A 6,959-nucleotide genomic window follows, 5' to 3' on the forward strand; every position below is an offset into this window, starting at 1 on the left:
TTGCTTAGAAAAAACAAGGGTCTACTTCCAGAATGTCCAAGAGACCATTAAGGTAGGACCTAAATCAAATCCCTTACAATAATACAGTGGAAATGACAAAGAGATTCAAGGGATTAGATCTGATAGACAGAGTGCCTGAAGAACTATGGATGGAGGTTCGTGACATTGTACAGGAAGCAGTGACCAAAATCATCCTTAAGAAGAAGAAATGCAAAAAGGCAAAATGGTTGTCTGAGAAGAGAAGAGAAGCTAAAGGCAAAGGAGAAAAGGAAAGATATGCCCATCTGAATGCAGAGTTCCAAAGAATAGCAAGGAGAGATAAGAAAGCCTTCCTTACCCATCAGTGCAAAGAAATAGAGGAAAACAATAGAATAGGAAAGAGTAGAGATCTTTTCAAGAAAAGTAGCTATACCAAGGAAACATTTCATGCAAAGATGGGCTCAATAAAGGACAGAAACAGTATGGACCTAACAGAAGCAGAAGATATTAAGAAGAGGTGGCAAGAATACACAGAAGAACTATACAGAAGAGGTCTTCATGACCCAGATAACCACGAAGGTGTGATCACTCACCTAGAGCCAGATATCCTGGAATGCGAAGTCAAGTAGGCCTTAGGAAGCATCACTATGAACAAAGCTAGTGGAGGTGATGGAACTCCAGTTGAGCTATTTCAAATCCTGAAAGATGATGCTGTGAAAGTGCTGCACTCAATATGCCAGCAAATTTGGAAAATTCAGCAGTGACTACAGGACTGGGAAAGGTCAGTTTTCATTCCAATCCCAAAGGCAATGCCAAAGAATGTTCAGACTACCTCACAATTGCACTCATTTCACACGCTAACAAAGTAATGCTCAAAATTCTCCAAGCTAGGCTTTAACAGTAAATGAACCAAAAACTTCCAGATGTTCAAGCTGGTTTTAGAAAAGGCAGAGGCACCAGAAATCAAATTGCCAACATCCGCTGGATCATAGAAAAAGCAAGAGAATTCCAGAAAAACATCTGCTTCTCTGACTACGTTATAACCTTAGACTGGATCACAACAAATGAATAAAAATTCTTATAGAGATGGGAATACCAGACCAACTGAGAAACCTATGTGTGGGTCAAGAAGCAACAATTAGAACCAGAGATAGAAAAACAAAACGGTTCCAAATTGGAAAAGGAGTATGTCAAGGTTGCATATTGTCACCCTGCTTATTTAACTTATATGCAGAGTACCTCATGAGAAATGCCACACTGGATGAAGCACAAACTGGAATCAAGATTGCAGGGATAAAGAACAATAACCTCAGATACGCAGCTGACACCATCCTTATGGCAGCAAGCGAAGAGGACCTGAAGTGCCTCTTGATGAAAGCGAAAGAGGAGAGTTAAAAGTGACTTAAAACTCAACATTCAAAAGACGAAGATCATGCATCCAGTCCCATCACTTTATGGCAAATAGATGGGAAAACAATGGAAACAGGGAGAGACTTTTTTTCTTGGGCTCCAAAATCACTGTAGATGGAGACTGCATCCATGAAATTAAAAGACGCTTGCTCCTTGGAAGAGAAGTTATGACCAACCTAAACAGCATATTAAAAAGCAGAGATATTACTTTGTTGACAAAGGCCCATCTAGTCAAAGCTATGGTTTTCCCAGTAGTCATATATGGATGTGAGAGTTGGACCATAAAGAAAGCTGAGCACTGAAGAATTGATGATGGTTTTGAACTGTGGTGTTGGAGGAGACTCTTGAGAGTCCCTTGGACTGCAAGGAGATCAAACCTGTCAATGGTTAAGGAAATCAGTCCTGAATATTCATCAGAAGGACTGATGCTGAAGCTGAAGCTCTAATACTTCGGTCACCTGATTCAAAGAACTGACTCATTGGAAAAGACCCTGATGCTGGGAAAGACTGAAGTCAGGAGAAGGGGACAACAGAGGATGAGATGGTTGGATGGCATCACCGACATAATGGACATGAGTTTGGGTAAACTCCAGGAGTTAGTGATGGACAGGGAGGCCTGGTGTGCTGCAGTCCATGGGGTGGCAAAGACGTGGAAATGACTGAACGACTGAACTGAACTGAACTTCCAGAACTGGAGATGGAAAGATACCTGAATAAAATCATGGTTCTTTTAGTAGGATGTCTTTTCTTTTTGAAATTTTACATAAACATGTATATAATGTATCTATCTATGTATGTAGATATTTAGCAGAGAGGATGAATGGAGCACAAACAATGTAGGGCTATACATTCAGGGAGCTATTTATGGGAAAATGTGCTGTGCTAAGTATTGTGGGGGAAAGAAATTGCTGATTGAGCAGGGGAGATAAGATATGTAGGCATATGAGTGGTGCAGATAATAGCAGCTGTATGATTTCAGACTTTGGAGAGTTTCTGTCTAGGGTGACAATGGAATGCTGGTGTGAGCTGGGCCTTGAGTAGATGGAGTTTCAAAAAAAGAAGGCAGTTGGGGAGAGTTACCTTGGGGGCATTCTAGGTGGAGGGAAAAGCACAGAGAGAATGCTGAGGCAGGAGAATATGAACTGGAATTTTAGTTTAGCTGAAACCGAGAGTTAAAGAGAAAGACTGGGTCACACTGCTTCAAAACTTACACTGCTGGGTAAATACTAGCAACAGATTTATTTTAGGATGGCTGGTGAAAACATCTGTTAGAGAGGTATGGACAGCGCTAGAACACATTTTTGCTAACACATCTTTAGCAAATGAGCTTAATTAAGCCACTTCACATGTCTATTCCCCTTAGGAAGCATTTGCAGGTCAGGTCTGCACAGCTTAGTGCTTGGATGTGTGGACTCTGGCACAGACTGCCTGGGTTCTAATCCCACCTGTACAATGTATTAGAGGCAAGATTTTGGACAATTTACTTCACCTCTCTTTGCCTCATTTTCTCTATTTGTAAAATGTGAAAGATAATATTATACTTACTTCCTGAGGATTAAATGACTTAGATTAAATGAGTTCCTCTGAGCACTCAGCGTGCACATAGTATGAGCTGTGAGTTCATTAAAAAGGCAATCGGTTGAGTATTGTTGACTACACAGAACTAGGCAACTAGGAGTTCAGTTCAGTTCAGTCGCTCAGTCCTGTCCGACTCTCTGCGACCCCATGAACCGAAGCACACCAGGCCTCTGTGTCCATCACCAACTCCCAGAGTCCACCCAAACCCATGTCTATTGTGTCGGTGATGCCATCCAACCATCTCATCCTCTGTTGTCCCCTTCTCCTCCTCCCCTCGATCTTTCCCAGCATCAGGATCTTTTCAAATGAATCAGCTCTCTGCATCAGGTGGCCAAAGTATTGGGGTTTCAGCTTCAACATCAGTCCTTCCAATGAACACCCAAGACTGATCTCCTTTAGGATGGACTGGTTGGATCTCCTTGCAGTCCAAGGGGCTCTCAAGAGTCTTCTCCAACACCACAGTTCAAAAGCATCAATTCTTCTGTACTCAGCTTTCTTTATAGTCTAACTCTCACATCCATACATGACTACTGGAAAAACCATAGCCTCGACTAGACAGACCTTTGTTGGCAAAATAATGTCTCTGTTTTTTAATATGCTATCTAGGTTGGTCATAACTTTCCTTCCAAGGAGCAAGCGTATTTTAATTCATGGCTGCAATCATCATCCACAGTGATTTTGGAGTCCAGAAAAATAAAGTCGCTACTGTTTCCACTGTTTCTCCATCTATTTGCCATGAAGTGATGGGACCAAATGCCATGATCTTAGTTTTCTGAATGTTGAGCTTTAAGCCAACTTTTTCACTTTCCTCTTTCACTTTCATCAAGAGGTTTTTTAATTCCTCTTCACTTTCTGCCGTAAGGGTGGTGTCATCTGCATATCTGAGGTTATTGATATTTCTCCCGGCAATCTTGATTCCAGCTTGTGCTTCTTCCAGTCCAGCGTTTCTCATGATGTACTCTGCATATAAGTTAAATAAGCAGGGTGACAATATATAGCCTTGACGTACTCCTTTTCCTATTTGGAACCAGTCTGTTGTTCCGTGGCCAGTTCTAGCTGTCGCTTCCTTATCTGCATATAGGTTTCTCAAGAGGCAGGTCAGGTGGTCTGGTATTCCCATCTCTTTCAGAATTTTCCACAGTTTATTGTGATCCACATAGTCAAAGGCTTTCGCATAGTCAATAAAGCAGAAATAGATGTTTTTCTGGAACTTTCTTGCTTTTTCAATGATCCAGCAGATGTTGGCAATTTGATCTTTGGTGCCTCTGCCTTTTCTAAAACCAGCTTGAACATCTGGAAGTTCACAGTTGACGTACTGCTGAAGCCTGGCTTGGAGAATTTTGAGCATTACTTTACTAGCGTGTGAGATGAGTACAATTGTGTGGTAGTTTGAGCATTCTTTGGGATTAGAATGAAAACTGACCTTTTCCAGTCCTGTGGCCACTGCTGAGTTTTCGAAATTTGCTGGCATATTGAGTGCAGCACTTTCACAGCACCATCTTTCAGGATTTGAAATAGCTCCACTGGGATTCCATCGCCTCCACTAGCTTTGTTTGTAGTGATGCTTCCTAAGGCCCACCTGACTTCACATTCCAGGATGTCCGGCTCTAGGTGAGTGTGAGTGATCACACCTTTGTGATTATCTGGGTCGTGAAGATCTTTTTTGTACGGTTCTTCTGTGTATTCTTGCTACCTCTTCTTAATATCGTCTTCTGTTAGGTCCATACCATTTCTGTCCTTTATTGAGCCCATCTTTGCATGAAATGTTCCCTTGGTATCTCTAATCTTCTTAAAGAGATCTCTACTCTTTCCCATTCTATTGTTTCCTCTATTTCTCTGCATTGATAACTGAGGAAGGCTTTCTTATCTCTCCTTGCTATACTTTGAAACTCTGCAACTAGGAAGCTATTGCTAAAATAACTACTTTTTTCCAAATTTGTTTATAGGTAAGTAACAGCTCTGTGTGGGCTCCCCAGGTGGCGCTAGTGGTAAAGAACCTGCCTGCCAACACAGGAGGTATAAGAGACGTGGGTTCCATCCCAGGGAAGGTTCCCTGCAGAAGGGCATGGCAATCCACTCCAGTATTCTTGCCTGGAGAATTCCACGGAGACAGAAGCCTGGTGGGCTACTGTCCAAAGGGTTGCACAGAGTTGGACATGACTGAAGAGACTTAGTAGGCATGCACAATAGTTCTGTGTATATAAAGATAATGCACAAAGAGCATCCCCAGGAAGAAATACCATTGTCAGGTCAGTCTGACACAGTCAGGCTAGTTCCACATTTCCTGCCACACTTGCTAACCCAGCTTTGCTGATGTCCACAGAAATTATTGCAGAGTTTGCAAATAAATCTCCAAGTATCCAACAAAAGCAGTACAAAACACACTAATTAGCTGTAAGAGCTCTTAATAAAGATAGGTGTCTTTTCAAAATACAGTGCTGAATTGGGCTTTCTTTTCTTTTAAAACTGTACCTTCACCTGCTTCTTTACCGCCCTCTTTCCTTTTCACTGGGAGTGTGAGGGGTAAGGAGTAGTTTCTGAATTCAGATAAATTGCTCAGATCTCCCAAGGTGAACCTGGTTTGCCCCAGATGGGTTTTCTGCCACTGTTTGGGTGACTAATTAATAGTATGCTTTGCCCTCTGAGAAGTCTGTTTTGTTTGCTTCTATCTTGAATTTTTATTTGTTATTTAAAGAGAAACTCCAGCTTCCCTTGTGGCTCAGCTGATAAAGAATCAGCTGGCAAAGAATCTGCCTGCAATGTGGGAGACCTGGGTTTGATCCCTGGGTTGGGAAGATCCCCTGGTGAAGGGAAAGGCTACCCACTCCAGTATTCTGGCCTGGAGAATTCCATGGACTGTATAGTCCATGGGGTCGAAAAGAGTCGGACACGACTGAGCGACTTTTGCTTAAAGAGAAAGTCTGTTTCTTAAGACAGTTTAAAGAGAACTCAAGAAGTAGAAATATGTTATTCAAATTGGTCAACCCAAAATTGTATGTATTTATATCACTGTAATCCATCAAGCAATCTGGATATCCTTAGAATGTTTGTTATAAATATAGGTTGTTTGTGCACATTGGAGAAGGAACTGGCAACCCACTCCAGTACTCTTGCCTGGAAAATCTCATGGATGGAGGAGCCTGGTAGCCTGCAGTTCATGGGGTCACTAAGAGTCGGACACAACTGAGCGACTTCACTTTCACTTTCATATCACTGTAATCCATCAAGCAATCTGGATATCCTTAGAATGTTTGTTATAAATATAGGTTGTTTGTGCACATTTCAGTCCTGTCCAACTCCTTGTGACCCTATAGACTGTAGCCCAACAGGCTCCTCTGTCCATTGGATTCTCCAGGCAAGAATACTGGAGTTGATCGCCATGCCCTCCTCCAGGGGATCTTCTCGACCCAAGGATGGAACCCGAGTTTCTTATGCCTCCTGCATTGACAGACAGGTTCTTTACCACTAGCACCACGCTCATATATATATATGTGTGTCTGTGTGTGTTAGTCACTCAGTTGCGTCTGACTCTTTGCAACCCCATGGACTGTAGCCCACCAGGCTCCTCTTATATATAAAACAATTGGGGATTTACATTCATTCTATAAAAAGAAAAAAATGTATGGCTCATGTCAAGTATAATATGGGTAATTCCCATTTTAATAGTTTTTAATTTTGTTGTTAACAATTTCCTATCCTTGTGAGATTCTGAGATGACCATTTTTTTTTCAAGCTTTGTGGAAACTGCTAAAGTTCAACTTTGAACCGATTTATAAAATTTGGCATTTTAGCTCTCTATGACTCTTGTCTGATGGAGTGTGGCATAAATGAGATATTGACACCAGTGGAAACTTTCTGTGTGGGAATATTGAATGCCATTTGATCATTCGCTATATTAAAAAAATTTTTTTAATTTATTTTTATTGAAGTATAGTTGACTTACAATGTTGTATTAATTACTGCTGTACAGTAAAGTCACTCAGTTATATATG

Source organism: Bos indicus x Bos taurus, chromosome 9 (genome assembly GCF_003369695.1).
Source record: "Bos indicus x Bos taurus breed Angus x Brahman F1 hybrid chromosome 9, Bos_hybrid_MaternalHap_v2.0, whole genome shotgun sequence".
In the NCBI taxonomy this organism is placed as follows: Eukaryota; Metazoa; Chordata; class Mammalia; order Artiodactyla; family Bovidae; genus Bos; species Bos indicus x Bos taurus.